We start from the raw sequence: 27,714 nt of genomic DNA, 5'->3' as shown, positions 1-27,714 counted from the left end.
TCGTTGTTATTCTTGTTGTCTCGTTGGGACCTCCAAATGTAATAGTTTCTAGACTGTGTATTTGCCAGTAAACTAACTCTACTTAAGACGATACAACCATGTGCTTATATACCAAGAGATTGAAGGTTAAGAAGGGAGGGGTTTACAATAACTTTTACTTTTATCATTAACTATTATCCGCAGGGAAGGTTGCATTCGTGACGACCTTCTTACTGGGTGGGGCTGCTGTTGCTAGGAGGAGTTGCTGCGGTCTATTACAAGATGTTGTTGAATTTCTATTGTCTGGTTCCCGGTGTGACGGTAGAATACACCGCCACCGCCGCCGCAGCCGTCTTCTTCTTCTTCTCCTTCTACTTCTTCTCCTTCTTCTGATAGCTGAAGCAAAAGCTTTGCTGTCGGAAAGCGTTATTAATTAAAAGTTAAGCGCTTTATTGAGTTTGTTGATGAACAGCGTAATTATTACTTATGGTACAAATAATATAAATAAGTCAGGATGGCCGAGCGGTCTAAGGCGCCAGACTCAAGGATAAAAACCTTACTTCTCCAAGAGAAGCATCAGAATTCTGGTCTTCAATGAAGGCGTGGGTTCAAATCCCACTCCTGACAGGTTTTTCTCTTGGAAGATGTACTTCCGGAGTAGATTTTTCAAACGAGTCTCTTACAATAACAACAAGCGATGGTGGTATAGTGGTTAGCATGGTTGCCTTCCAAGCAATCGACCCGAGTTCGATTCTCGGTCATCGCAACAAATTATTTATCTAATTTGGAAAATCATGAATATTTAGGAGTGAAGTCCGCCACCTGTTGTCTAAAATTACAGTCATGAGCAAGAATGAATTAAGTATGGAAAAAACTACAAGGAAAATGTCTGATTCCTAGGTAGGCCAGGTCAGAAACATGAAGTATTAATTGAGATGAATGTGATGTATGCAATTAATGTGTTCCCAATACATGGCAAATTTTTATGTTTATTCCCATACCGGGAATTGAACCCGGGCCTCCTGGGTGAGAGCCAGGTATCCAAAATTTGAAAAAAAATGCTTAAAGCGACCTTTATTTTTTAAAGAGCCGTTTGTATTTGAGGCATCGCGGACACTTAAGTCGCGCGGCACCCAGATGGCGAGACGGCATCTTCTGCTAGACTTTGTCGAGAGCAGACGTGTTTTCAAAGGGCTCTGGGTTTTATTGATGTTATGTTTTAGCTCGTTATATTGTTCTTCTCTTTTATCTAACTTCATCCGAGAAACTTTTCTGTTTTTACAAAAACAAATATTTAGCTTTTATTCAATACTATTTTTTCTTTAATTTTAATATTCCATTCTACTTGTTTATTTATATTCATTTTTCATCTCATTTTCCGTTCTTTTAAATTTTTTTTTCCCATTTCCCTTATTATTTATTTATTTATTTTTTAATCCTATCAAATCCTTTAAAAAAATATATTTTTCATCATATTTTTAATTGGTCTTTAAATTTTTCTCCCTATATTTTTCCGAATTTTATTTCATTTTTTGTTTTTACTTCCTAAGAATTTCTGTTTTACACTCTTATATGTAAGTGGGCCCAGGGTAGCAATGGCAGAGGTAGGAGCATCTAGTAGAAATGCTACTAGAGTAAGACTCCATGGGACAATAATTAAAATCCCAGTTCCTCTGCCAAACATTTTAAAATGTGGGGAGAAATCCTGTCAAGGTGAGCGAGGTAGCGGTCCCTGGTCTGGGGATCGCAAGAGACAATTGGCGGAGACACACATAAAAGAAAGACATTCTAGGAGAGGGGTTCAGTACACCACCCAGTATGTCTGCCATGGCTGTAAAAAGGAATTTAATTCGTTTATTTCAGCCGGCAGACATGCAAGACCTTGTACTGAGTCCCTTTCCTCCAGTATTCTCCGCCAATCCCTCGAACTAACCATTGCATCTGCAATGGATGGTTCTGCAGGGGTCTCCTAATCCCGCTCACTCTTCTCTCCCCCACGTTTTCCCCTTCCAGAATTGAAGGGGACAAAATCATTTTAAAATACCCTGGGAAACCCACGAAGTGTCCTAGGTGTGAGTGGACTACCTTGGCAACTAACACCAGAGCCATGGGTAGTATCCACAGACACCTAGAGACAGCCCACACACTCCGACTAGTTAAATATTGGGAATGCGGAGTGTGTGGATTTGCTGGAGATGGCCCTACACTAAAAGGGCATTACCAGAGATTGCACTCAGCACCACAGCAATCACCCTCCATCCGGTCGCCACGGTTTTTCAACGCGGATATCTCTGTTCGGCATTCTTCTGTGGTAGCGACCTTCCAAGAGGAGATCGCTGTCACAGAAGATGAGCGTCAGGAGTTATCCGTGATGGGAATGCCGGCGATCGAAGAGGAGGGGCATGGTAATGCCCAATCTCCAGCAAATTTTACCCAAAGCCCCATTTTAGTTCTTGAGAGGGAGTTCACCGCATCTTTTAATACACAAAATTTTAGTTGGCTCTACGAACTCCCTCTACAAGAAATTTCTTATCCACCACCTGTAGCTCCGGAAGGGCCACAACCCGATCCCCTTCAAGAGACCCAACCCTTTTCCCCCAGTCAGCAAAATGTTCGAGGATGCAGCCAAGAGAGCTCAGAAGAGCAAAGCCAAAGAGGCGGCGATTTCGCTTGTCTCTGGGTACCTGCTTTTCTGAGCTGCGAGACTCTTCTTGATCTTGAAGGCGTCCTCGAACGTTGCACTGCTGACTGGCTCAACAAAGCACAGATTTTAGAAGACCCTAGCCCTGAAAAACCCCGAGGAAACCCTAATGGTAGAAAAAGAAACCAAAACCGGCAGATGCAGAGAGCCCGGCGACAGATCAAGCTCAAGGCATACGAAGCGAGGAAGATTCAACGGCTTTTCAATATCTACCCAAGAAGAGCCGTTCGAGAGGTGCTCGGAGATCGTTCACCCTCGTACGATGGCACTGTTGAAGCTGCGGAGGAATACCTCGAGAGGACTTACCACCGCTCGAGTCTACCTTCGCAGCAGTGCCAGAGTGCGAGGGTACTCTACGACACCTGCGACTGGTCCCATCCATCAAGGGACCAGATGGACTTCCTCAATCGTGCGCCTAGCCAAAAAGAGCTTGAGGCTAAACTTCGCCGGGCTACAAATACATCACCAGGGGTCGATGGCCTAGAATATCGACATCTAAGAGCCCTCGACCCCGACTGCATCTTGCTGGAAACAGTTTGTAGAATAGTTTGGAAGATTGGAATTCCTAACTGTTGGAAAATATCGCGAACAGTCCCCATCTTTAAGAAAGGGGACACTAGCGATTATTCCAACTTTAGGCCAATTTCCCTTCTTCCGACCATCTACAAACTGTTCTCGGGAGTAATCAGCCAGAGACTCACAGAGGTCGCCTCAGATCTTGGCTGGTTATCTCCCGAGCAAAAGGGTTTCCTCCCGGGGGTCCATGGTATCCAGGAGCACACACAGCTCTTGCAGACCGTTGTCGAGGAGACAAGGACCAAACGTAGGCATGTGTCTATAGCATGGCTAGACATGTGCAATGCGTTTGGTTCTGTTCCTCACGCCGTTCTTGGAGAGCTGTTTGCTTCTCTTCCGATACCAGACGACCTCCGGCGCATCCTGGCGGACATTTACTCGGGGAATCGGATGGATTTTGCCGTTCAGAAAGAATCTGTTCGTATTTCCCCAACAGCAGGTGTTCGTCAGGGTGACGCTCTTAGCGCCCCTATTTTTAATCTGGCTTCCGAGCCCCTCGTCAGGGCCGGAAAGTCCAATATCAACCCCGGATTTTTATTATTTGGCTCGCTCGTCAAGACCACGGCATATGCTGACGACATTGCCGTGGTTACAAATTCTCCTGACGAGCTCCAAAATATTTTAGACATTTTATCCCTCACCGCTGACACCTTAGGGCTGCAATTCAACGCTGGGAAGTGTGCTTGCTTGGTCATTGAGAAAGGCAAGCCGTCTGAGGCTCTGTGCCGAATCGGTACTCAACCCATTCGGTGCTTGGGACCAGACGACCAAGAGACATATCTTGGTACACCGATCGGCGGGAAATTGCGGTTTCGTCCTCCCACTGACCTTATCCCTAACCTTGACAAGATTGCCGCCTCCCACCTCGCACCATGGCAAAAACTTGAGATTTTCCGTAGCCACCTTCTACCTTCCCTTTCCCATCACCTCGCTTCGGGTCGGGTCCTGAAAGACTGCCTCACCCAACTGGACACTGAGTGTAGGAAGTTCTTAGGCCTTATTTGCAACCTTCCCAATCACGCAACGGTCCCGTTTTTCTACGCGGACCGGCGGGTTGGGGGCCTAGGAACATGCCGCCTCACTGATGATGCCGATATCTGGACCATCGCCAGGGCTGCTCAGCTCCTCACTTGTAGAGACCCTACAGTGAGGAACATATGTCGAGAGCAGCTCCATGAAACCATCCGGCGAGGGTTCAGAAACGAGCATCCAGGAGTGTTGCCAGTTGGGGAATATCTTTCGGGATCCGTGGATGGGGGGCTCTACAGACTGAGGTACGCGGAGGCAGGGTCCAATCTTTGGACTCTTGCCCGCCAAGCTGCCAAACGACTGGGAGTGCGGATTGATGTATCCGGCGATGAAAATATAAGAATTGTCGCCGATGACGTCTCCGTAAGCCCAGTCAAGGCAGTCCGTGGACTTCGGAAAGTAGCTCGGCAGCGCTATACCAGGGACCTAATTTCCGACAAGAGCCACCAGGGAGTAGTTGCCACTGGCCTCTCCCTGGAAGACAAGTCGAAAGACATGGCTCGCCTGGTATCCTGCCGTACGCCCCTCTCCTTCCGAGACTGGAGATATCTTCACAGGGCCCGGCTCGACATCCTTCCTCTTCGGGGGCACTCGTGGTTTTGCTCACAGGAGCAAGATACGAGTTGCCGCCGATGCGGAAAGGAAAACGAGACCGGGTTTCATGTGCTTAACCACTGTGAAGAAGGTCTCCAGCTCGCCACCAAGAGGCACAACACCATCCAAGATCTCTTGGAATCGCTGCTAGTCAAGCAGGGACACGACGTCACGATCAACAATGCCATCCCCGGGCAAAGGTTAAGACCGGATGTTGAATTTTTACTATCCGGTTCCCGGGTGATGGTTGACGTCGTGGTCTGCTATGACCAACCAGGGAGTATGGAGAATGCCTACCAGCGGAAATATGATAAATATTCTTCGCATGGGAGGATTCTCCCCCTGGTTGTCGGGTCTCTTGGATCATGGTACCCCAGGAACGACGAAATCCGTTCGATTCTCGGAATCAACGGAAGATCCTGGGGTGCCTTCCGATTCAAGGCCCGATTGGCAGCGATCCAGGGATCAATGGATATGGTGTGTGCCCATTTCCATCATGGTGCACCAAACCCCGAAGCTGAGGATATCCCCCCTTTTCCCGTAGAAACTCCCTACCCAGTAGATTAGTAGATTCTTTCCCTCATATTTTATTTATGTAATTTTAGTAATATTTTAAAGTGCACCTACCTCATACATGTTTATTCCCCTTCCGGAAACCCCTCCATAAACTAACCACTAGACAATATGGGATTAGCATTAATACGTTTTACGATAAACACTTATTTTCTTTATCTTTATCTTATTTTTCCCTTCCGGAAACCTCTCCATAAAAACTAACCACTAGACAATATGGGATTGGCATCAATAATTTTTACGATAAACGCTTAGTTGAAACTAACCCTTTTCTTTTTCAACAACCCATGCTTTGCTTTACAAAGCCATGCTCGGACATTTAAGAGACCAGATGTTGTTGAATTTCTATTGTCTGGTTCCCGGTGTGACGGTAGAATACACCGCCACCGCCGCCGCAGCCGTCTTCTTCTTCTTCTCCTTCTACTTCTTCTCCTTCTTCTGATAGCTGAAGCAAAAGCTTTGCTGTCGGAAAGCGTTATTAATTAAAAGTTAAGCGCTTTATTGAGTTTGTTGATGAACAGCGTAATTATTACTTATGGTACAAATAATATAAATAAGTCAGGATGGCCGAGCGGTCTAAGGCGCCAGACTCAAGGATAAAAACCTTACTTCTCCAAGAGAAGCATCAGAATTCTGGTCTTCAATGAAGGCGTGGGTTCAAATCCCACTCCTGACAGGTTTTTCTCTTGGAAGATGTACTTCCGGAGTAGATTTTTCAAACGAGTCTCTTACAATAACAACAAGCGATGGTGGTATAGTGGTTAGCATGGTTGCCTTCCAAGCAATCGACCCGAGTTCGATTCTCGGTCATCGCAACAAATTATTTATCTAATTTGGAAAATCATGAATATTTAGGAGTGAAGTCCGCCACCTGTTGTCTAAAATTACAGTCATGAGCAAGAATGAATTAAGTATGGAAAAAACTACAAGGAAAATGTCTGATTCCTAGGTAGGCCAGGTCAGAAACATGAAGTATTAATTGAGATGAATGTGATGTACGCAATTAATGTGTTCCCAATACATAGCAAATTTTTATGTTTATTCCCATACCGGGAATTGAACCCGGGCCTCCTGGGTGAGAGCCAGGTATCCTAACCACTAGACAATATGGGATTAGCATTAATACGTTTTACGATAAACACTTATTTTCTTTATCTTTATCTTATTTTTCCCTTCCGGAAACCTCTCCATAAAAACTAACCACTAGACAATATGGGATTGGCATCAATAATTTTTACGATAAACGCTTAGTTGAAACTAACCCTTTTCTTTTTCAACAACCCATGCTTTGCTTTACAAAGCCATGCTCGGACATTTAAGAGACCAGATGTTGTTGAATTTCTATTGTCTGGTTCCCGGTGTGACGGTAGAATACACCGCCACCGCCGCCGCAGCCGTCTTCTTCTTCTTCTCCTTCTACTTCTTCTCCTTCTTCTGATAGCTGAAGCAAAAGCTTTGCTGTCGGAAAGCGTTATTAATTAAAAGTTAAGCGCTTTATTGAGTTTGTTGATGAACAGCGTAATTATTACTTATGGTACAAATAATATAAATAAGTCAGGATGGCCGAGCGGTCTAAGGCGCCAGACTCAAGGATAAAAACCTTACTTCTCCAAGAGAAGCATCAGAATTCTGGTCTTCAATGAAGGCGTGGGTTCAAATCCCACTCCTGACAGGTTTTTCTCTTGGAAGATGTACTTCCGGAGTAGATTTTTCAAACGAGTCTCTTACAATAACAACAAGCGATGGTGGTATAGTGGTTAGCATGGTTGCCTTCCAAGCAATCGACCCGAGTTCGATTCTCGGTCATCGCAACAAATTATTTATCTAATTTGGAAAATCATGAATATTTAGGAGTGAAGTCCGCCACCTGTTGTCTAAAATTACAGTCATGAGCAAGAATGAATTAAGTATGGAAAAAACTACAAGGAAAATGTCTGATTCCTAAGGGGGGGGGGTGAAAAAAATAAAGTATTAATTGAGATGAATGTGATGTATGCAATTAATGTGTTCCCAATACATGGCAAATTTTTATGTTTATTCCCATACCGGGAATTGAACCCGGGCCTCCTGGGTGAGAGCCAGGTATCCTAACCACTAGACAATATGGGATTAGCATTAATACGTTTTACGATAAACACTTATTTTCTTTATCTTTATCTTATTTTTCCCTTCCGGAAACCTCTCCATAAAAACTAACCACTAGACAATATGGGATTGGCATCAATAATTTTTACGATAAACGCTTAGTTGAAACTAACCCTTTTCTTTTTCAACAACCCATGCTTTGCTTTACAAAGCCATGCTCGGACATTTAAGAGACCAGATGTTGTTGAATTTCTATTGTCTGGTTCCCGGTGTGACGGTAGAATACACCGCCACCGCCGCCGCAGCCGTCTTCTTCTTCTTCTCCTTCTACTTCTTCTCCTTCTTCTGATAGCTGAAGCAAAAGCTTTGCTGTCGGAAAGCGTTATTAATTAAAAGTTAAGCGCTTTATTGAGTTTGTTGATGAACAGCGTAATTATTACTTATGGTACAAATAATATAAATAAGTCAGGATGGCCGAGCGGTCTAAGGCGCCAGACTCAAGGATAAAAACCTTACTTCTCCAAGAGAAGCATCAGAATTCTGGTCTTCAATGAAGGCGTGGGTTCAAATCCCACACCTGACAGGTTTTTCTCTTGGAAGATGTACTTCCGGAGTAGATTTTTCAAACGAGTCTCTTACAATAACAACAAGCGATGGTGGTATAGTGGTTAGCATGGTTGCCTTCCAAGCAATCGACCCGAGTTCGATTCTCGGTCATCGCAACAAATTATTTATCTAATTTGGAAAATCATGAATATTTAGGAGTGAAGTCCGCCACCTGTTGTCTAAAATTACAGTCATGAGCAAGAATGAATTAAGTATGGAAAAAACTACAAGGAAAATGTCTGATTCCTAGGTAGGCCAGGTCAGAAACATGAAGTATTAATTGAGATGAATGTGATGTATGCAATTAATGTGTTCCCAATACATGGCAAATTTTTATGTTTATTCCCATACCGGGAATTGAACCCGGGCCTCCTGGGTGAGAGCCAGGTATCCTAACCACTAGACAATATGGGATTAGCATTAATACGTTTTACGATAAACACTTATTTTCTTTATCTTTATCTTATTTTTCCCTTCCGGAAACCTCTCCATAAAAACTAACCACTAGACAATATGGGATTGGCATCAATAATTTTTACGATAAACGCTTAGTTGAAACTAACCCTTTTCTTTTTCAACAACCCATGCTTTGCTTTACAAAGCCATGCTCGGACATTTAAGAGACCAGATGTTGTTGAATTTCTATTGTCTGGTTCCCGGTGTGACGGTAGAATACACCGCCACCGCCGCCGCAGCCGTCTTCTTCTTCTTCTCCTTCTACTTCTTCTCCTTCTTCTGATAGCTGAAGCAAAAGCTTTGCTGTCGGAAAGCGTTATTAATTAAAAGTTAAGCGCTTTATTGAGTTTGTTGATGAACAGCGTAATTATTACTTATGGTACAAATAATATAAATAAGTCAGGATGGCCGAGCGGTCTAAGGCGCCAGACTCAAGGATAAAAACCTTACTTCTCCAAGAGAAGCATCAGAATTCTGGTCTTCAATGAAGGCGTGGGTTCAAATCCCACTCCTGACAGGTTTTTCTCTTGGAAGATGTACTTCCGGAGTAGATTTTTCAAACGAGTCTCTTACAATAACAACAAGCGATGGTGGTATAGTGGTTAGCATGGTTGCCTTCCAAGCAATCGACCCGAGTTCGATTCTCGGTCATCGCAACAAATTATTTATCTAATTTGGAAAATCATGAATATTTAGGAGTGAAGTCCGCCACCTGTTGTCTAAAATTACAGTCATGAGCAAGAATGAATTAAGTATGGAAAAAACTACAAGGAAAATGTCTGATTCCTAGGTAGGCCAGGTCAGAAACATGAAGTATTAATTGAGATGAATGTGATGTATGCAATTAATGTGTTCCCAATACATGGCAAATTTTTATGTTTATTCCCATACCGGGAATTGAACCCGGGCCTCCTGGGTGAGAGCCAGGTATCCTAACCACTAGACAATATGGGATTAGCATTAATACGTTTTACGATAAACACTTATTTTCTTTATCTTTATCTTATTTTTCCCTTCCGGAAACCTCTCCATAAAAACTAACCACTAGACAATATGGGATTGGCATCAATAATTTTTACGATAAACGCTTAGTTGAAACTAACCCTTTTCTTTTTCAACAACCCATGCTTTGCTTTACAAAGCCATGCTCGGACATTTAAGAGACCAGATGTTGTTGAATTTCTATTGTCTGGTTCCCGGTGTGACGGTAGAATACACCGCCACCGCCGCCGCAGCCGTCTTCTTCTTCTTCTCCTTCTACTTCTTCTCCTTCTTCTGATAGCTGAAGCAAAAGCTTTGCTGTCGGAAAGCGTTATTAATTAAAAGTTAAGCGCTTTATTGAGTTTGTTGATGAACAGCGTAATTATTACTTATGGTACAAATAATATAAATAAGTCAGGATGGCCGAGCGGTCTAAGGCGCCAGACTCAAGGATAAAAACCTTACTTCTCCAAGAGAAGCATCAGAATTCTGGTCTTCAATGAAGGCGTGGGTTCAAATCCCACTCCTGACAGGTTTTTCTCTTGGAAGATGTACTTCCGGAGTAGATTTTTCAAACGAGTCTCTTACAATAACAACAAGCGATGGTGGTATAGTGGTTAGCATGGTTGCCTTCCAAGCAATCGACCCGAGTTCGATTCTCGGTCATCGCAACAAATTATTTATCTAATTTGGAAAATCATGAATATTTAGGAGTGAAGTCCGCCACCTGTTGTCTAAAATTACAGTCATGAGCAAGAATGAATTAAGTATGGAAAAAACTACAAGGAAAATGTCTGATTCCTAGGTAGGCCAGGTCAGAAACATGAAGTATTAATTGAGATGAATGTGATGTATGCAATTAATGTGTTCCCAATACATGGCAAATTTTTATGTTTATTCCCATACCGGGAATTGAACCCGGGCCTCCTGGGTGAGAGCCAGGTATCCTAACCACTAGACAATATGGGATTAGCATTAATACGTTTTACGATAAACACTTATTTTCTTTATCTTTATCTTATTTTTCCCTTCCGGAAACCTCTCCATAAAAACTAACCACTAGACAATATGGGATTGGCATCAATAATTTTTACGATAAACGCTTAGTTGAAACTAACCCTTTTCTTTTTCAACAACCCATGCTTTGCTTTACAAAGCCATGCTCGGACATTTAAGAGACCAGATGTTGTTGAATTTCTATTGTCTGGTTCCCGGTGTGACGGTAGAATACACCGCCACCGCCGCCGCAGCCGTCTTCTTCTTCTTCTCCTTCTACTTCTTCTCCTTCTTCTGATAGCTGAAGCAAAAGCTTTGCTGTCGGAAAGCGTTATTAATTAAAAGTTAAGCGCTTTATTGAGTTTGTTGATGAACAGCGTAATTATTACTTATGGTACAAATAATATAAATAAGTCAGGATGGCCGAGCGGTCTAAGGCGCCAGACTCAAGGATAAAAACCTTACTTCTCCAAGAGAAGCATCAGAATTCTGGTCTTCAATGAAGGCGTGGGTTCAAATCCCACTCCTGACAGGTTTTTCTCTTGGAAGATGTACTTCCGGAGTAGATTTTTCAAACGAGTCTCTTACAATAACAACAAGCGATGGTGGTATAGTGGTTAGCATGGTTGCCTTCCAAGCAATCGACCCGAGTTCGATTCTCGGTCATCGCAACAAATTATTTATCTAATTTGGAAAATCATGAATATTTAGGAGTGAAGTCCGCCACCTGTTGTCTAAAATTACAGTCATGAGCAAGAATGAATTAAGTATGGAAAAAACTACAAGGAAAATGTCTGATTCCTAGGTAGGCCAGGTCAGAAACATGAAGTATTAATTGAGATGAATGTGATGTATGCAATTAATGTGTTCCCAATACATGGCAAATTTTTATGTTTATTCCCATACCGGGAATTGAACCCGGGCCTCCTGGGTGAGAGCCAGGTATCCTAACCACTAGACAATATGGGATTAGCATTAATACGTTTTACGATAAACACTTATTTTCTTTATCTTTACATCCGTCTGCTAGACTTCGTGTAGAGCAGACGTGTTTTTAAAGAGCTCCCGTTTTCATTGATGAAATGTTTTAGCTCCTTGTATTATTTTTACATTTTATCCATTTACATCCAAAAAACCCTTTAAAAAAAATTTTTTATTATGCTTTAACCAAACCAAATATTGAATTTTAATGCATATCTTTCTTTAATTTTAGTACTCTATAGAATTTATTTATTGATTCTTTTCATCCATGATTTTTTTTTCATTTGATTTCACACTTTCTTCGGTTTTTAAATTATTATTTTTTTTTAATTCTTCATTTATTTTTTTATTCCACAATTTCTCTGTTTTTAAAATTTTCTTTATTCTTTACTAAATTTTTTTATTCCACAATTTCTTCGGTTTCTATTTTTTTATTCTTTACAAAATTATTTAATTTTTAATTTTTAGTACTTAAAACATCTATTTTGCTATTTTTTTCTTTCTTTCTTAAATTTCTAAATTCCTCTCTTTCTATATTTTTTTAGAATTTTCTCTTCAGATGTTTAATGGTTTTTTTTTTAATTTTTCTAACAATATTTTACCGATTTTTTTCTTTATTTGTTTGTTTTTAGTCAATAAGAATTACTGTTTTATTCTTTCATATGTAAGTGGGCCCAGGGTAGCAATGGCAGAGGTAGGAGCATCTAGTAGAAATGCTACTAGAGTAAGACTCCATGGGACAATCATTAAAATCCCAGTTCCTCTGCCAATTATTTTAAAATGTGGGGAGAAATCCTGTCAAGGTGAGCGAGGTAGCGGTCCCTGGTCTGGGGATCGCAAGAGACAATTGGCGGAGTCACACATAAAAGAAAGACATTCTAGGAGAGGGGTTCAGTACACCACCCAGTATGTCTGCCTTGGCTGTAAAAAGGAATTTAATTCGTTTATTTCAGCCGGCAGACATGCAAGACCTTGTACTGAGTCCCTTTCCTCCAGTATTCTCCGCCAATCCCTCGAACTAACCATTGCATCTGCAATGGATGGTTCCAGAGGGGTCTCCTAATCCCGCTCACTCTTCTCTCCCCACGTTTTCCCCTTCCAGAATTGAAGGGGACAAAATCATTTTAAAATACCCTGGAAAACCCACGAAGTGTCCTAGGTGTGAGTGGACTACCTTGGCAACTAACACCAGAGCCATGGGTAGTATCCACAGACACCTAGAGACAGCCCACACACTCCGACTAGTTAAATATTGGGAATGCGGAGTGTGTGGATTTGCTGGAGATGGCCCTACACTAAAAGGACATTACCAAAGGTTACATTCTAATAACAACCCATCACCCTCCATCCGATTTGCTGGGATATCCAGTATGGATGGCTCAAACCGTGACTCTTCTGCTGCAGTGATCTCTCTAGAGGATGTTACTGCAACAGAAGACGAGCGTGATGAGCTATCCGTGGTGGAAATCCCAGCGATCGAGGAATCCCCTGGTAATGTCCTATCTCCAGCAAATTTTACCGCTAGCCCTATTTTAGATCTTGGGAGGGAGTTCGCCTCCTCTTTTAATACACAAAATTTTAGTTGGCTTTATGAACTCCCCCCACAAGAAAATACTAGCCCCACAATTTTATCACAAGAGATTTTAGACCCTTCACCTAACCCCGAGACCTTATCCTTTGTCACCAGTCAGCACAGCAATCGAGGACGTAGTCACCACAGCTCAGAAGAGCAGAGTCAAAGAGACGACGATTTTGTCAGTCTCTGGGTTCCTGCCTTCTTGAGCTGTGAGACTCTACATGACCTAGACGATGTCCTCGAACGTTGCACAGCTGACTGGCTCCCTAAAGCACAAATTTTACAAGACCCTAGCCCTGAACAACCCCGAGGAAACCCTGACAAAAGAAAAAGAAACCAAAACCGGCAGATGCAGAAGGCCCGGCGACATATCAAGCAAAAGGCGTACGAGGCGAGGAAGATTCAGCGGCTCTTCAACATTTACCCAAGAAGAGCCGTTCGACAGGTGCTCGAAGACCGTTTACCCTCCTACGATGGTACTGTACAAGCTGCGGAGGAATATCTCAAGAGGACTTACAACCGATTGAGACCATCTCCGCAGCAGTGCCAAAGTGCGAGGAAACTCTACGACACCTGCGACTGGTCCCAACCTTCAGAGGACCAGATGAACTTCCTTAATCGTGCGCCAACCCAACAAGAGCTTGAAGCTAAGCTCCGCCGGGCTACCAACACATCACCAGGGGTTGATGGCCTAGAATACCGTCATCTTAGAGCCATCGACCCCAACTGCATTCTGCTGGAAACAGTTTGTAAAATGGTTTGGAAGCTAGGGGTTCCTAGTTGTTGGAAGACATCGCGAACTGTCCCCATTTTCAAGAAAGGGGACACTAGCGACTATTCCAACTTTAGACCAATATCCCTTCTTCCTACCATTTACAAACTGTTCTCGGGAGTGATCAGCCAGAGAATAACGCAAGTCGCTTCAGACCTTGGCTGGTTATCTCCCGAGCAAAAGGGTTTCCTCCCGGGGGTCCATGGTATTCAGGAACATACACAGCTCTTACAGACGGTTGTCGAGGAGACAAAGACCAAACGAAAGCACATGTCTATTGCATGGCTGGACATGTGCAACGCGTTTGGATCTGTGCCTCACGCCGTTCTGAATGAGCTGTTCGCATCACTTCCAATACCAGAGGACCTCCGGCGCATCCTGGTGGACATATATTCGGGAAATCGGATGGATTTTGCCGTTGGGAAAGAATCCATCCGCATTTTCCCGACAGCAGGTGTTCGCCAGGGTGACGCTCTTAGTTCCCCTATTTTTAACCTGGCTTCCGAACCCCTCGTCAGGGCCGGAAAGTCCAATATTAACCCCGGATTTTTAATATTTGGCTCGCTCGTGAAAACCACGGCATATGCTGACGACATTGCCGTGGTTACAAATTCTCCCTCCGAGCTCCAAAACATTTTAAACGTTTTTACCCTCACCGCAAACACCTTGGGGCTGCAATTTAATGCCGGGAAGTGTGCTTGCCTGGTCTTCGACAAAGGCAAGCCGTCTGACGCCCAGTGCCGAATTGGTGATCAATTAATTCGGTGCTTGGGTCCAGACGACCAAGAAACATATCTTGGTACACCGATCGGAGGAAAATTGCGGTTCCGACCACCAACTGACCTTATCCCTAACCTCGACAAGATTGCCGCCTCCCACCTCGCACCATGGCAAAAACTTGAAATCTTCCGTAGCCACCTTCTTCCCTCCCTTTCCCATCACCTCGCTTCGGGTCGGGTCCTGAAAGACTGTCTTACCCAACTGGACACTGAGTGTAGGAAGTTTCTAGGCCTAATTTGCAACCTTCCCAATCACGCAACGGTCCCGTTTTTCTACGCGGACCGGCGGGTTGGGGGCCTAGGAACATGCCGCCTCACTGATGATGCCGATATCTGGACCATCGCCAGGGCTGCTCAGCTCCTCACTTGTAGAGACCCTACAGTGAGGAACATATGCCGAGAGCAGCTCCATGACACCATCCGGCGAGGGTTCAGAAACGAGCATCCAGGAGTGTTGCCAGTTGGGGAATATCTTTCGGGATCCGTGGATGGGGGGCTCTACAGACTGAGGTACGCGGAGGCAGGGTCCAATCTTTGGACTCTTGCCCGCCAAGCTGCCAAACGACTGGGAGTGCGGATTGATGTATCCGGCGACGAAAATCTAAGAATTGTCGCCGATGACGTCTCCGTAAGCCCAGTCAAGGCAGTCCGCGGACTTCGGAAAGTAGCTCGGCAGCGCTATACCAGGGACCTAATTTCCGACAAGAGCCACCAGGGAGTAGTTGCCACTGGCCTCTCCCTGGAAGACAAGTCGAAAGACATGGCTCGCCTGGTATCCTGCCGTACGCCCCTCTCCTTCCGCGACTGGAAATATCTTCACAGGGCCCGGCTCGACATCCTTCCTCTTCGGGGGCACTCGTGGTTTTGCTCACAGGAGCAAGATACGAGTTGCCGCCGATGCGGAAAGGAAAACGAGACCGGGTTTCATGTGCTTAACCACTGTGAAGAAGGTCTCCAGCTCGCCACCAAGAGGCACAACACCATCCAAGATCTCTTGGAATCGCTGCTAGTCAAGCAGGGACACGACGTCACGATCAACAATGCCATCCCCGGGCAAAGGTTAAGACCGGATGTTGAATTTCAACTATCCGGTTCCCGGGTGATGGTTGACGTCGTGGTCTGCTATGACCAACCAGGGAGTATGGAGAATGCCTACCAGCGGAAATATGATAAATATTCTTCGCATGGGAGGATTCTCCCCCTGGTTGTCGGGTCTCTTGGATCATGGTACCCCAGGAACGACGAAATCCGTTCGATTCTCGGAATCAACGGAAGATCCTGGGGTGCCTTCCGATTCAAGGCCCGATTGGCAGCGATCCAGGGATCAATGGATATGGTGTGTGCCCATTTCCATCATGGTGCACCAAACCCCGAAGCTGAGGATATCCCCCCTTTTCCCGTAGAAACTCCCTACCCAGTAGATTAGTAGATTCTTTCCCTCATATTTTATTTATGTAATTTTAGTAATATTTTAAAATGCACCTACCTCATACATGTTTATTCCCCTTCCGGAAACCCCTCCATAAACTAACCACTAGACAATATGGGATTAGCATTAATACGTTTTACGATAAACACTTATTTTCTTTATCTTTATCTTATTTTTCCCTTCCGGAAACCTCTCCATAAAAACTAACCACTAGACAATATGGGATTGGCATCAATAATTTTTACGATAAACGCTTAGTTGAAACTAACCCTTTTCTTTTTCAACAACCCATGCTTTGCTTTACAAAGCCATGCTCGGACATTTAAGAGACCAGATGTTGTTGAATTTCTATTGTCTGGTTCCCGGTGTGACGGTAGAATACACCGCCACCGCCGCCGCAGCCGTCTTCTTCTTCTTCTCCTTCTACTTCTTCTCCTTCTTCTGATAGCTGAAGCAAAAGCTTTGCTGTCGGAAAGCGTTATTAATTAAAAGTTAAGCGCTTTATTGAGTTTGTTGATGAACAGCGTAATTATTACTTATGGTACAAATAATATAAATAAGTCAGGATGGCCGAGCGGTCTAAGGCGCCAGACTCAAGGATAAAAACCTTACTTCTCCAAGAGAAGCATCAGAATTCTGGTCTTCAATGAAGACGTGGGTTCAAATCCCACTCCTGACAGGTTTTTCTCTTGGAAGATGTACTTCCGGAGTAGATTTTTCAAACGAGTCTCTTACAATAACAACAAGCGATGGTGGTATAGTGGTTAGCATGGTTGCCTTCCAAGCAATCGACCCGAGTTCGATTCTCGGTCATCGCAACAAATTATTTATCTAATTTGGAAAATCATGAATATTTAGGAGTGAAGTCCGCCACCTGTTGTCTAAAATTACAGTCATGAGCAAGAATGAATTAAGTATGGAAAAAACTACAAGGAAAATGTCTGATTCCTAGGTAGGCCAGGTCAGAAACATGAAGTATTAATTGAGATGAATGTGATGTATGCAATTAATGTGTTCCCAATACATGGCAAATTTTTATGTTTATTCCCATACCGGGAATTGAACCCGGGCCTCCTGGGTGAGAGCCAGGTATCCTAACCACTAGACAATATGGGATTAGCATTAATACGTTTTACGATAAACACTTATTTTCTTTATCTTTATCTTATTTTTCCCTTCCGGAAACCTCTCCATAAAAACTAACCACTAGACAATATGGGATTGGCATCAATAATTTTTACGATAAACGCTTAGTTGAAACTAACCCTTTTCTTTTTCAACAACCCATGCTTTGCTTTACAAAGCCATGCTCGGACATTTAAGAGACCAGATGTTGTTGAATTTCTATTGTCTGGTTCCCGGTGTGACGGTAGAATACACCGCCACCGCCGCCGCAGCCGTCTTCTTCTTCTTCTCCTTCTACTTCTTCTCCTTCTTCTGATAGCTGAAGCAAAAGCTTTGCTGTCGGAAAGCGTTATTAATTAAAAGTTAAGCGCTTTATTGAGTTTGTTGATGAACAGCGTAATTATTACTTATGGTACAAATAATATAAATAAGTCAGGATGGCCGAGCGGTCTAAGGCGCCAGACTCAAGGATAAAAACCTTACTTCTCCAAGAGAAGCATCAGAATTCTGGTCTTCAATGAAGACGTGGGTTCAAATCCCACTCCTGACAGGTTTTTCTCTTGGAAGATGTACTTCCGGAGTAGATTTTTCAAACGAGTCTCTTACAATAACAACAAGCGATGGTGGTATAGTGGTTAGCATGGTTGCCTTCCAAGCAATCGACCCGAGTTCGATTCTCGGTCATCGCAACAAATTATTTATCTAATTTGGAAAATCATGAATATTTAGGAGTGAAGTCCGCCACCTGTTGTCTAAAATTACAGTCATGAGCAAGAATGAATTAAGTATGGAAAAAACTACAAGGAAAATGTCTGATTCCTAGGTAGGCCAGGTCAGAAACATGAAGTATTAATTGAGATGAATGTGATGTATGCAATTAATGTGTTCCCAATACATGGCAAATTTTTATGTTTATTCCCATACCGGGAATTGAACCCGGGCCTCCTGGGTGAGAGCCAGGTATCCTAACCACTAGACAATATGGGATTAGCATTAATACGTTTTACGATAAACACTTATTTTCTTTATCTTTATCTTATTTTTCCCTTCCGGAAACCTCTCCATAAAAACTAACCACTAGACAATATGGGATTGGCATCAATAATTTTTACGATAAACGCTTAGTTGAAACTAACCCTTTTCTTTTTCAACAACCCATGCTTTGCTTTACAAAGCCATGCTCGGACATTTAAGAGACCAGATGTTGTTGAATTTCTATTGTCTGGTTCCCGGTGTGACGGTAGAATACACCGCCACCGCCGCCGCAGCCGTCTTCTTCTTCTTCTCCTTCTACTTCTTCTCCTTCTTCTGATAGCTGAAGCAAAAGCTTTGCTGTCGGAAAGCGTTATTAATTAAAAGTTAAGCGCTTTATTGAGTTTGTTGATGAACAGCGTAATTATTACTTATGGTACAAATAATATAAATAAGTCAGGATGGCCGAGCGGTCTAAGGCGCCAGACTCAAGGATAAAAACCTTACTTCTCCAAGAGAAGCATCAGAATTCTGGTCTTCAATGAAGACGTGGGTTCAAATCCCACTCCTGACAGGTTTTTCTCTTGGAAGATGTACTTCCGGAGTAGATTTTTCAAACGAGTCTCTTACAATAACAACAAGCGATGGTGGTATAGTGGTTAGCATGGTTGCCTTCCAAGCAATCGACCCGAGTTCGATTCTCGGTCATCGCAACAAATTATTTATCTAATTTGGAAAATCATGAATATTTAGGAGTGAAGTCCGCCACCTGTTGTCTAAAATTACAGTCATGAGCAAGAATGAATTAAGTATGGAAAAACTACAAGGAAAATGTCTGATTCCTAGGTAGGCCAGGTCAGAAACATGAAGTATTAATTGAGATGAATGTGATGTATGCAATTAATGTGTTCCCAATACATGGCAAATTTTTATGTTTATTCCCATACCGGGAATTGAACCCGGGCCTCCTGGGTGAGAGCCAGGTATCCTAACCACTAGACAATATGGGATTAGCATTAATACGTTTTACGATAAACACTTATTTTCTTTATCTTTATCTTATTTTTCCCTTCCGGAAACCTCTCCATAAAAACTAACCACTAGACAATATGGGATTGGCATCAATAATTTTTACGATAAACGCTTAGTTGAAACTAACCCTTTTCTTTTTCAACAACCCATGCTTTGCTTTACAAAGCCATGCTCGGACATTTAAGAGACCAGATGTTGTTGAATTTCTATTGTCTGGTTCCCGGTGTGACGGTAGAATACACCGCCACCGCCGCCGCAGCCGTCTTCTTCTTCTTCTCCTTCTACTTCTTCTCCTTCTTCTGATAGCTGAAGCAAAAGCTTTGCTGTCGGAAAGCGTTATTAATTAAAAGTTAAGCGCTTTATTGAGTTTGTTGATGAACAGCGTAATTATTACTTATGGTACAAATAATATAAATAAGTCAGGATGGCCGAGCGGTCTAAGGCGCCAGACTCAAGGATAAAAACCTTACTTCTCCAAGAGAAGCATCAGAATTCTGGTCTTCAATGAAGACGTGGGTTCAAATCCCACTCCTGACAGGTTTTTCTCTTGGAAGATGTACTTCCGGAGTAGATTTTTCAAACGAGTCTCTTACAATAACAACAAGCGATGGTGGTATAGTGGTTAGCATGGTTGCCTTCCAAGCAATCGACCCGAGTTCGATTCTCGGTCATCGCAACAAATTATTTATCTAATTTGGAAAATCATGAATATTTAGGAGTGAAGTCCGCCACCTGTTGTCTAAAATTACAGTCATGAGCAAGAATGAATTAAGTATGGAAAAAACTACAAGGAAAATGTCTGATTCCTAGGTAGGCCAGGTCAGAAACATGAAGTATTAATTGAGATGAATGTGATGTATGCAATTAATGTGTTCCCAATACATGGCAAATTTTTATGTTTATTCCCATACCGGGAATTGAACCCGGGCCTCCTGGGTGAGAGCCAGGTATCCTAACCACTAGACAATATGGGATTAGCATTAATACGTTTTACGATAAACACTTATTTTCTTTATCTTTATCTTATTTTTTCCCCGGCCCCCCCCAAAAAACTAACCACTAGACAATATGGGATTGGCATCAATAATTTTACGATAAACCTTTTGAAACTACCCAAAAAACATAAAAACTAACCACTAGACAATATGGGATTAATACATTTTACGATAAACGCTTAGTTGGTTATTCTAACTTTTTTCCTTTCATAACAACTAGACATGCTTTGCTTTACAAAGCCATGCTTGCATATTAATTTTCAAGACATTAATAAGAGACCAGATGTTGTTGAATTTCTATTGTCTGGTTCCCGGTGTGACGGTAGAATACACCGCCACCGCCGCCGCAGCCGTCTTCTTCTTCTTCTCCTTCTACTTCTTCTCCTTCTTCTGATAGCTGAAGCAAAAGCTTTGCTGTCGGAAAGCGTTATTAATTAAAAGTTAAGCGCTTTATTGAGTTTGTTGATGAACAGCGTAATTATTACTTATGGTACAAATAATATAAATAAGTCAGGATGGCCGAGCGGTCTAAGGCGCCAGACTCAAGGATAAAAACCTTACTTCTCCAAGAGAAGCATCAGAATTCTGGTCTTCAATGAAGACGTGGGTTCAAATCCCACTCCTGACAGGTTTTTCTCTTGGAAGATGTACTTCCGGAGTAGATTTTTCAAACGAGTCTCTTACAATAACAACAAGCGATGGTGGTATAGTGGTTAGCATGGTTTGCATTCCAAGCAACGACCCGATTTCGATCTCTCAGTTTGGATCGCAACAATATTTAATCTAATTTGGAAAATCATGAATATTTAGGAGTGAAGTCCGCCACCTGTTGTCTAAAATTACAGTCATGAGCAAGAATGAATTAAGTATGGAAAAACTACAAGGAAAATGTCTGATTCCTAGGTAGGCCGGGTCAGAAACATGAAGTATTAATTGAGATGAATGTGATGTATGCAATTAATGTGTTCCCAATACATGGCAAATTTTTATGTTTATTCCCATACCGGGAATTGAACCCGGGCCTCCTGGGTGAGAGCCAGGTATCCTAACCACTAGACAATATGGGATTAGCATTAATACGTTTTACGATAAACACTTATTTTCTTTATCTTTATCTTATTTTTCCCTTCCGGAAACCTCTCCATAAAAACTAACCACTAGACAATATGGGATTGGCATCAATAATTTTTACGATAAACGCTTAGTTGAAACTAACCCTTTTCTTTTTCAACAACCCATGCTTTGCTTTACAAAGCCATGCTCGGACATTTAAGAGACCAGATGTTGTTGAATTTCTATTGTCTGGTTCCCGGTGTGACGGTAGAATACACCGCCACCGCCGCCGCAGCCGTCTTCTTCTTCTTCTCCTTCTACTTCTTCTCCTTCTTCTGATAGCTGAAGCAAAAGCTTTGCTGTCGGAAAGCGTTATTAATTAAAAGTTAAGCGCTTTATTGAGTTTGTTGATGAACAGCGTAATTATTACTTATGGTACAAATAATATAAATAAGTCAGGATGGCCGAGCGGTCTAAGGCGCCAGACTCAAGGATAAAAACCTTACTTCTCCAAGAGAAGCATCAGAATTCTGGTCTTCAATGAAGACGTGGGTTCAAATCCCACTCCTGACAGGTTTTTCTCTTGGAAGATGTACTTCCGGAGTAGATTTTTCAAACGAGTCTCTTACAATAACAACAAGCGATGGTGGTATAGTGGTTAGCATGGTTGCCTTCCAAGCAATCGACCCGAGTTCGATTCTCGGTCATCGCAACAAATTATTTATCTAATTTGGAAAATCATGAATATTTAGGAGTGAAGTCCGCCACCTGTTGTCTAAAATTACAGTCATGAGCAAGAATGAATTAAGTATGGAAAAAACTACAAGGAAAATGTCTGATTCCTAGGTAGGCCAGGTCAGAAACATGAAGTATTAATTGAGATGAATGTGATGTATGCAATTAATGTGTTCCCAATACATGGCAAATTTTTATGTTTATTCCCATACCGGGAATTGAACCCGGGCCTCCTGGGTGAGAGCCAGGTATCACTAAAATAACCACTAGACAATATGGGATTAGCATTAATACGTTTTACGATAAACACTTATTTTCTTTATCTTTATCTTATTTTTTTTTCCCTTCCGGAAACCTCTCCATAAAAACTAACCACTAGACAATATGGGATTGGCATCAATAATTTTTACGATAAACGCTTAGTTGAAACTAACCCTTCTTTTTTTTTCAACAACCCATGCTTTGCTTTACAAAGCCATGCTCGGACATTTAAGAGACCAGATGTTGTTGAATTTCTATTGTCTGGTTCCCGGTGTGACGGTAGAATACACCGCCACCGCCGCCGCAGCCGTCTTCTTCTTCTTCTCCTTCTACTTCTTCTCCTTCTTCTGATAGGTGAAGCAAAAGCTTTGTTTTATAAAAGCTGTCGGAAAGCGCTTTATTGAGTTTGTTGATGAACAGCGTAATTATTAAGTGCATGATATATGAGTTATGGTTCAAATCACACCATTCAATTATTTCTTGGAAGAATTGGTAAAAATTTTATCTAATTTGGAAAATCATAAATATTTAGGAGTGAAGTCCGCACCGTTGTCTAAAATTACAGTCATGAGCAAGAATGAATTAAGTATGGAAAAAATACAAGGAAAATGTCTGATTCCTAGGTAGGCCAGGTCAGAAACATGAAGTATTAATTGAGATGAATGTGATGTATGCAATTAATGTGTTCCCAATACATGGCAAATTTTTATGTTTATTCAAAGGAATTAACCCGGCCCCCCTGGGGGGGCCAAGTTTTCTAACCACTAGACAATATGGGATTAGCATTAATACGTTGTGACGATAAACACTTATGAATATTTTTTTCTTTATCTTTTTCCTCCGGAAACCAGTCTCCATAAAATAACCACTAGACAATATGGGATTGGCATCAATAATTTTACGATAAACGCTTAGTTGAAACTAACCCTTTCTTTTCAACAACCCATGCTTTGCTTTACAAACCATCTCACATTTAAGAGACCAGATGTTGTTTAATTTTTTTTTTCTTGTTCCCGGTGTGACGGTAGAATACACCCCATTTTCTCCCTCCACTCTTCTTTTACTAAGTTTATTAAAAGTTTTTTTTTTTTTTTTTTTTTTTTTTTTATTTATTTTTTTTTTTTTTTATTATTATTTTTAAATCAAAAAATTTTTAAATTTTTAATGGTTCTAATCTACTACAGGTTTTTCTCTTGGAATATAAAAGTTTTCTCTTACAATAACAATCAAGCCACCACAAGACCCGAGTTCGATTCTCGGTCATCGCAACAAATTATTTATCTAATTTGGAAAATCATGAATATTTAGGAGTGAAGTCCTAAATAAAAATAAGTATGGAAAAAACTAGAAAATGTCTGAAATTCCTAGGTAATGAGCAAGAATGAATTAAGTATTAAAAAAACAAAAAAATGTCTGACAGGTAGCAGGCAGAAACATGAAGTATTAATGGTGATGTATCAATTAATGTGTTCCCAATACATGGCAAATTTTATATGTTTATTCCCATACCGGGAATTGAACCCGGGCCTCCTGGGTGAGAGCCAGGTATCCTAACCACTAGACAATATGGGATTAGCATTAATACGTTTTACGATAAACACTTATTTTCTTTATCTTTATCTTATTTTTCCCTTCCGGAAACCTCTCCATAAAAACTAACCACTAGACAATATGGGATTGGCATCAATAATTTTTACGATAAACGCTTAGTTGAAACTAACCCTTTTCTTTTTCAACAACCCATGCTTTGCTTTACAAAGCCATGCTCGGATATTTAAGAGACCAGATGTTGTTGAATTTCTATTGTCTGGTTCCCGGTGTGACGGTAGAATACACCGCCACCGCCGCCGCAGCCGTCTTCTTCTTCTTCTCCTTCTACTTCTTCTCCTTCTTCTGATAGCTGAAGCAAAAGCTTTGCTGTCGGAAAGCGTTATTAATTAAAAGTTAAGCGCTTTATTGAGTTTGTTGATGAACAGCGTAATTATTACTTATGGTACAAATAATATAAATAAGTCAGGATGGCCGAGCGGTCTAAGGCGCCAGACTCAAGGATAAAAACCTTACTTCTCCAAGAGAAGCATCAGAATTCTGGTCTTCAATGAAGACGTGGGTTCAAATCCCACTCCTGACAGGTTTTTCTCTTGGAAGATGTACTTCCGGAGTAGATTTTTCAAACGAGTCTCTTACAATAACAACAAGCGATGGTGGTATAGTGGTTAGCATGGTTGCCTTCCAAGCAATCGACCCGAGTTCGATTCTCGGTCATCGCAACAAATTATTTATCTAATTTGGAAAATCATGAATATTTAGGAGTGAAGTCCGCCACCTGTTGTCTAAAATTACAGTCATGAGCAAGAATGAATTAAGTATGGAAAAAACTACAAGGAAAATGTCTGATTCCTAGGTAGGCCAGGTCAGAAACATGAAGTATTAATTGAGATGAATGTGATATATGCAATTAATGTGTTCCCAATACATGGCAAATTTTTATGTTTATTCCCATACCGGGAATTGAACCCGGGCCTCCTGGGTGAGAGCCAGGTATCCTAACCACTAGACAATATGGGATTAGCATTAATACGTTTTACGATAAACACTTATTTTCTTTATCTTTATCTTATTTTTCCCTTCCGGAAACCTCTCCATAAAAACTAACCACTAGACAATATGGGATTGGCATCAATAATTTTTACGATAAACGCTTAGTTGAAACTAACCCTTTTCTTTTTCAACAACCCATGCTTTGCTTTACAAAGCCATGCTCGGACATTTAAGAGACCAGATGTTGTTGAATTTCTATTGTCTGGTTCCCGGTGTGACGGTAGAATACACCGCCACCGCCGCCGCAGCCGTCTTCTTCTTCTTCTCCTTCTACTTCTTCTCCTTCTTCTGATAGCTGAAGCAAAAGCTTTGCTGTCGGAAAGCGTTATTAATTAAAAGTTAAGCGCTTTATTGAGTTTGTTGATGAACAGCGTAATTATTACTTATGGTACAAATAATATAAATAAGTCAGGATGGCCGAGCGGTCTAAGGCGCCAGACTCAAGGATAAAAACCTTACTTCTCCAAGAGAAGCATCAGAATTCTGGTCTTCAATGAAGACGTGGGTTCAAATCCCACTCCTGACAGGTTTTTCTCTTGGAAGATGTACTTCCGGAGTAGATTTTTCAAACGAGTCTCTTACAATAACAACAAGCGATGGTGGTATAGTGGTTAGCATGGTTGCCTTCCAAGCAATCGACCCGAGTTCGATTCTCGGTCATCGCAACAAATTATTTATCTAATTTGGAAAATCATGAATATTTAGGAGTGAAGTCCGCCACCTGTTGTCTAAAATTACAGTCATGAGCAAGAATGAATTAAGTATGGAAAAAACTACAAGGAAAATGTCTGATTCCTAGGTAGGCCAGGTCAGAAACATGAAGTATTAATTGAGATGAATGTGATGTATGCAATTAATGTGTTCCCAATACATGGCAAATTTTTATGTTTATTCCCATACCGGGAATTGAACCCGGGCCTCCTGGGTGAGAGCCAGGTATCCTAACCACTAGACAATATGGGATTAGCATTAATACGTTTTACGATAAACACTTATTTTCTTTATCTTTATCTTATTTTTCCCTTCCGGAAACCTCTCCATAAAAACTAACCACTAGACAATATGGGATTGGCATCAATAATTTTTACGATAAACGCTTAGTTGAAACTAACCCTTTTCTTTTTCAACAACCCATGCTTTGCTTTACAAAGCCATGCTCGGACATTTAAGAGACCAGATGTTGTTGAATTTCTATTGTCTGGTTCCCGGTGTGACGGTAGAATACACCGCCACCGCCACCGCCACCGCCGCCGCAGCCGTCTTCTTCTTCTTCTTCTTCTTCTTCTTCTTCTTCTTCTTCTTCTTCTTCTTCTTCTTCTTCTTCTTCTTCTTCTTCTTCTTCTTCTTCTTCTTCTTCTTCTTCTTCTTCTTCTTCTTCTTCTTCTTCTTCTTCTTCTTCTTCTTCTTCATTCTCCAACTTGGTTGGTCGAAGTCAGACTAACCAAGTTTACATTTCACTTGAATTCAATTTTCATAAAATGTTGCAGTGGTGTCCCCTCTCCCCTTCTCTCCATCTTAGGTTGTCTGCTATGTGCTGTCAATATTTATTAATTTTATAATTTATACGCTGTCGATTCTCGATTTAGTGTGCCCAACTGATTACTGCATCAGGTTCGAAAGTTTTGTTAATTCTTTTATTTTCTTGTTCCTTATTTTACCCCTTCTATTTTTTTCCGCCAGTCTTCAAGAAAAATTGTGGACAAGGAAAAATGAAAAAAAAAATAATAATAACGTCTGCTAGTTTTTTTTTTATTATTCGGCAAAGAAAAAGGGGCTGGGTCGTCTGCTTCGGTTCTGGTTCTACCATGCTATAGGACCATGGAAGAACTCGGCCTTATATAGACTGGCGGTTAAAGTTGAACCTCAACCAAGGGTGTAAATATCAGTTGTCGCCAAAACATTGGTTCAGTTCAACCAGGTTGACACAAAAAATTCGGTTGATCGCAACTCAACCTCATTCGTGATCAACCAGGTAGACGCCAAAACGCGCCTTAAAAATGACTACCTTTGTTTCCCCCTATTCTCTTCCTTCAAATTCCAGACCGAACAGCCGCAACGCCATCTATGATGCTTAACATGCGAAGCTCAAAGCTTTCCCATGCAAAAGGTAACCCAGTTACTACTCCTGGTGTTCTTCATGGTTGAGTTGAGCGGAGCTCGTTTTTTTAGTTGAGCACCGCTCAAAATTTTGAGTTTGAGTTTGAGTTCGCTCAAAATGTGAGCGTGCTCATGGCAAGTATGGCCAAAATCAAGGAATTTCAACATCATTTTTTTTATTTAACGTCATTCAAGCAAATTTATGACATTTAAAATGTGAAGGAATTCATATTCAGTTCGAATTGGCTTGTGTAAAAACAAATTCAACTCGAATTGCGGTTTTTACGTGAATTGATTCGGGTGGGAGCCTCAGGGCAGTGTTCTGTCGAATAAGGAAAAACTTTATTCGTTTTGTAAACGAATACGAATAAGCAGTTCAAACGAATAAGAATAACGAATAAAAATGACATTTCATTCGCGAATACGAATAATATTCGAATAATAAAGAAGGAAAAAAAAGGATGTTTTATTCGCGAATACGAATAATATTCGAATAACTAAAAACGAATATATTTTCGAATAAAAATGGAATTTAGGCCATTAAAAATAGAAAATATTTGTACTAAACAGCAATCAAAATCAGTGTTACCAACTTGCCGGGTTTCCCCCCGTTTCTGTGGTCTTTGAAGAGCCCCCGGGATATATGCCTTTTAAGAAGGCATGGAGGCATCTTCCACAGTCTGTGGTGTCTGAAGGGATCCCATCTAACCCCAGAGCTTGTTAGTTGTTA

General features: G+C 41.6%; 44 non-coding genes across 44 annotated transcripts; 29 read left to right on the top strand and 15 right to left on the bottom strand.

The window, feature by feature from the left end:
* The first annotated feature begins 487 nt into the window (after positions 1–487).
* Trnal-caa lies at positions 488–606 on the top strand. Its single transcript has 2 exons — positions 488–525; positions 562–606. It is a non-coding gene; the product is annotated as a tRNA-Leu (tRNA).
* A 67-nt stretch (positions 607–673) lies between these two features.
* On the top strand, positions 674–745 carry Trnag-ucc. The gene has a single exon. It is a non-coding gene; the product is annotated as a tRNA-Gly (tRNA).
* Positions 746–6,009: 5,264 nt separating this feature from the next.
* Positions 6,010–6,128, top strand: Trnal-caa. Its single transcript has 2 exons — positions 6,010–6,047; positions 6,084–6,128. It is a non-coding gene; the product is annotated as a tRNA-Leu (tRNA).
* A 67-nt stretch (positions 6,129–6,195) lies between these two features.
* Positions 6,196–6,267, top strand: Trnag-ucc. Its single transcript has one exon. It is a non-coding gene; the product is annotated as a tRNA-Gly (tRNA).
* Positions 6,268–6,493: 226 nt separating this feature from the next.
* On the bottom strand, positions 6,494–6,565 carry Trnae-cuc. The gene has a single exon. It is a non-coding gene; the product is annotated as a tRNA-Glu (tRNA).
* A 440-nt stretch (positions 6,566–7,005) lies between these two features.
* Trnal-caa lies at positions 7,006–7,124 on the top strand. Its single transcript has 2 exons — positions 7,006–7,043; positions 7,080–7,124. It is a non-coding gene; the product is annotated as a tRNA-Leu (tRNA).
* Positions 7,125–7,191: 67 nt separating this feature from the next.
* On the top strand, positions 7,192–7,263 carry Trnag-ucc. The gene has a single exon. It is a non-coding gene; the product is annotated as a tRNA-Gly (tRNA).
* A 226-nt stretch (positions 7,264–7,489) lies between these two features.
* Trnae-cuc lies at positions 7,490–7,561 on the bottom strand. The gene has a single exon. It is a non-coding gene; the product is annotated as a tRNA-Glu (tRNA).
* A 440-nt stretch (positions 7,562–8,001) lies between these two features.
* Trnal-caa lies at positions 8,002–8,120 on the top strand. The gene is made up of 2 exons: positions 8,002–8,039; positions 8,076–8,120. It is a non-coding gene; the product is annotated as a tRNA-Leu (tRNA).
* A 67-nt stretch (positions 8,121–8,187) lies between these two features.
* Positions 8,188–8,259, top strand: Trnag-ucc. Its single transcript has one exon. It is a non-coding gene; the product is annotated as a tRNA-Gly (tRNA).
* A 226-nt stretch (positions 8,260–8,485) lies between these two features.
* Trnae-cuc lies at positions 8,486–8,557 on the bottom strand. The gene has a single exon. It is a non-coding gene; the product is annotated as a tRNA-Glu (tRNA).
* A 440-nt stretch (positions 8,558–8,997) lies between these two features.
* Positions 8,998–9,116, top strand: Trnal-caa. The gene is made up of 2 exons: positions 8,998–9,035; positions 9,072–9,116. It is a non-coding gene; the product is annotated as a tRNA-Leu (tRNA).
* Positions 9,117–9,183: 67 nt separating this feature from the next.
* Positions 9,184–9,255, top strand: Trnag-ucc. The gene has a single exon. It is a non-coding gene; the product is annotated as a tRNA-Gly (tRNA).
* Positions 9,256–9,481: 226 nt separating this feature from the next.
* On the bottom strand, positions 9,482–9,553 carry Trnae-cuc. Its single transcript has one exon. It is a non-coding gene; the product is annotated as a tRNA-Glu (tRNA).
* A 440-nt stretch (positions 9,554–9,993) lies between these two features.
* On the top strand, positions 9,994–10,112 carry Trnal-caa. Its single transcript has 2 exons — positions 9,994–10,031; positions 10,068–10,112. It is a non-coding gene; the product is annotated as a tRNA-Leu (tRNA).
* Positions 10,113–10,179: 67 nt separating this feature from the next.
* Trnag-ucc lies at positions 10,180–10,251 on the top strand. The gene has a single exon. It is a non-coding gene; the product is annotated as a tRNA-Gly (tRNA).
* A 226-nt stretch (positions 10,252–10,477) lies between these two features.
* Positions 10,478–10,549, bottom strand: Trnae-cuc. Its single transcript has one exon. It is a non-coding gene; the product is annotated as a tRNA-Glu (tRNA).
* Positions 10,550–10,989: 440 nt separating this feature from the next.
* On the top strand, positions 10,990–11,108 carry Trnal-caa. The gene is made up of 2 exons: positions 10,990–11,027; positions 11,064–11,108. It is a non-coding gene; the product is annotated as a tRNA-Leu (tRNA).
* A 67-nt stretch (positions 11,109–11,175) lies between these two features.
* Trnag-ucc lies at positions 11,176–11,247 on the top strand. Its single transcript has one exon. It is a non-coding gene; the product is annotated as a tRNA-Gly (tRNA).
* A 226-nt stretch (positions 11,248–11,473) lies between these two features.
* Positions 11,474–11,545, bottom strand: Trnae-cuc. The gene has a single exon. It is a non-coding gene; the product is annotated as a tRNA-Glu (tRNA).
* Positions 11,546–16,673: 5,128 nt separating this feature from the next.
* Trnal-caa lies at positions 16,674–16,792 on the top strand. The gene is made up of 2 exons: positions 16,674–16,711; positions 16,748–16,792. It is a non-coding gene; the product is annotated as a tRNA-Leu (tRNA).
* Positions 16,793–16,859: 67 nt separating this feature from the next.
* Positions 16,860–16,931, top strand: Trnag-ucc. The gene has a single exon. It is a non-coding gene; the product is annotated as a tRNA-Gly (tRNA).
* Positions 16,932–17,157: 226 nt separating this feature from the next.
* Positions 17,158–17,229, bottom strand: Trnae-cuc. Its single transcript has one exon. It is a non-coding gene; the product is annotated as a tRNA-Glu (tRNA).
* Positions 17,230–17,669: 440 nt separating this feature from the next.
* On the top strand, positions 17,670–17,788 carry Trnal-caa. The gene is made up of 2 exons: positions 17,670–17,707; positions 17,744–17,788. It is a non-coding gene; the product is annotated as a tRNA-Leu (tRNA).
* Positions 17,789–17,855: 67 nt separating this feature from the next.
* Positions 17,856–17,927, top strand: Trnag-ucc. The gene has a single exon. It is a non-coding gene; the product is annotated as a tRNA-Gly (tRNA).
* A 226-nt stretch (positions 17,928–18,153) lies between these two features.
* Trnae-cuc lies at positions 18,154–18,225 on the bottom strand. The gene has a single exon. It is a non-coding gene; the product is annotated as a tRNA-Glu (tRNA).
* Positions 18,226–18,665: 440 nt separating this feature from the next.
* On the top strand, positions 18,666–18,784 carry Trnal-caa. The gene is made up of 2 exons: positions 18,666–18,703; positions 18,740–18,784. It is a non-coding gene; the product is annotated as a tRNA-Leu (tRNA).
* A 67-nt stretch (positions 18,785–18,851) lies between these two features.
* Positions 18,852–18,923, top strand: Trnag-ucc. Its single transcript has one exon. It is a non-coding gene; the product is annotated as a tRNA-Gly (tRNA).
* Positions 18,924–19,148: 225 nt separating this feature from the next.
* On the bottom strand, positions 19,149–19,220 carry Trnae-cuc. The gene has a single exon. It is a non-coding gene; the product is annotated as a tRNA-Glu (tRNA).
* A 440-nt stretch (positions 19,221–19,660) lies between these two features.
* On the top strand, positions 19,661–19,779 carry Trnal-caa. The gene is made up of 2 exons: positions 19,661–19,698; positions 19,735–19,779. It is a non-coding gene; the product is annotated as a tRNA-Leu (tRNA).
* Positions 19,780–19,846: 67 nt separating this feature from the next.
* Trnag-ucc lies at positions 19,847–19,918 on the top strand. Its single transcript has one exon. It is a non-coding gene; the product is annotated as a tRNA-Gly (tRNA).
* Positions 19,919–20,144: 226 nt separating this feature from the next.
* Trnae-cuc lies at positions 20,145–20,216 on the bottom strand. Its single transcript has one exon. It is a non-coding gene; the product is annotated as a tRNA-Glu (tRNA).
* A 530-nt stretch (positions 20,217–20,746) lies between these two features.
* Positions 20,747–20,865, top strand: Trnal-caa. The gene is made up of 2 exons: positions 20,747–20,784; positions 20,821–20,865. It is a non-coding gene; the product is annotated as a tRNA-Leu (tRNA).
* Positions 20,866–21,232: 367 nt separating this feature from the next.
* On the bottom strand, positions 21,233–21,304 carry Trnae-cuc. Its single transcript has one exon. It is a non-coding gene; the product is annotated as a tRNA-Glu (tRNA).
* Positions 21,305–21,744: 440 nt separating this feature from the next.
* Positions 21,745–21,863, top strand: Trnal-caa. The gene is made up of 2 exons: positions 21,745–21,782; positions 21,819–21,863. It is a non-coding gene; the product is annotated as a tRNA-Leu (tRNA).
* Positions 21,864–21,930: 67 nt separating this feature from the next.
* Trnag-ucc lies at positions 21,931–22,002 on the top strand. The gene has a single exon. It is a non-coding gene; the product is annotated as a tRNA-Gly (tRNA).
* Positions 22,003–22,228: 226 nt separating this feature from the next.
* On the bottom strand, positions 22,229–22,306 carry Trnae-cuc. Its single transcript has one exon. It is a non-coding gene; the product is annotated as a tRNA-Glu (tRNA).
* Positions 22,307–23,786: 1,480 nt separating this feature from the next.
* Trnae-cuc lies at positions 23,787–23,858 on the bottom strand. Its single transcript has one exon. It is a non-coding gene; the product is annotated as a tRNA-Glu (tRNA).
* A 440-nt stretch (positions 23,859–24,298) lies between these two features.
* Positions 24,299–24,417, top strand: Trnal-caa. The gene is made up of 2 exons: positions 24,299–24,336; positions 24,373–24,417. It is a non-coding gene; the product is annotated as a tRNA-Leu (tRNA).
* Positions 24,418–24,484: 67 nt separating this feature from the next.
* Trnag-ucc lies at positions 24,485–24,556 on the top strand. The gene has a single exon. It is a non-coding gene; the product is annotated as a tRNA-Gly (tRNA).
* A 226-nt stretch (positions 24,557–24,782) lies between these two features.
* Positions 24,783–24,854, bottom strand: Trnae-cuc. The gene has a single exon. It is a non-coding gene; the product is annotated as a tRNA-Glu (tRNA).
* Positions 24,855–25,294: 440 nt separating this feature from the next.
* Trnal-caa lies at positions 25,295–25,413 on the top strand. The gene is made up of 2 exons: positions 25,295–25,332; positions 25,369–25,413. It is a non-coding gene; the product is annotated as a tRNA-Leu (tRNA).
* Positions 25,414–25,480: 67 nt separating this feature from the next.
* On the top strand, positions 25,481–25,552 carry Trnag-ucc. Its single transcript has one exon. It is a non-coding gene; the product is annotated as a tRNA-Gly (tRNA).
* A 226-nt stretch (positions 25,553–25,778) lies between these two features.
* Positions 25,779–25,850, bottom strand: Trnae-cuc. The gene has a single exon. It is a non-coding gene; the product is annotated as a tRNA-Glu (tRNA).
* Positions 25,851–27,714: the final 1,864 nt, after the last annotated feature.

Source organism: Daphnia magna, linkage group LG5, assembly GCF_020631705.1.
Source record: "Daphnia magna isolate NIES linkage group LG5, ASM2063170v1.1, whole genome shotgun sequence".
NCBI lineage: Eukaryota > Metazoa > Arthropoda > Branchiopoda > Diplostraca > Daphniidae > Daphnia > Daphnia magna.
The sequence above is the reverse complement of the archived record's forward strand: the minus strand, read 5'-3'. Positions and strand labels throughout refer to the sequence as shown.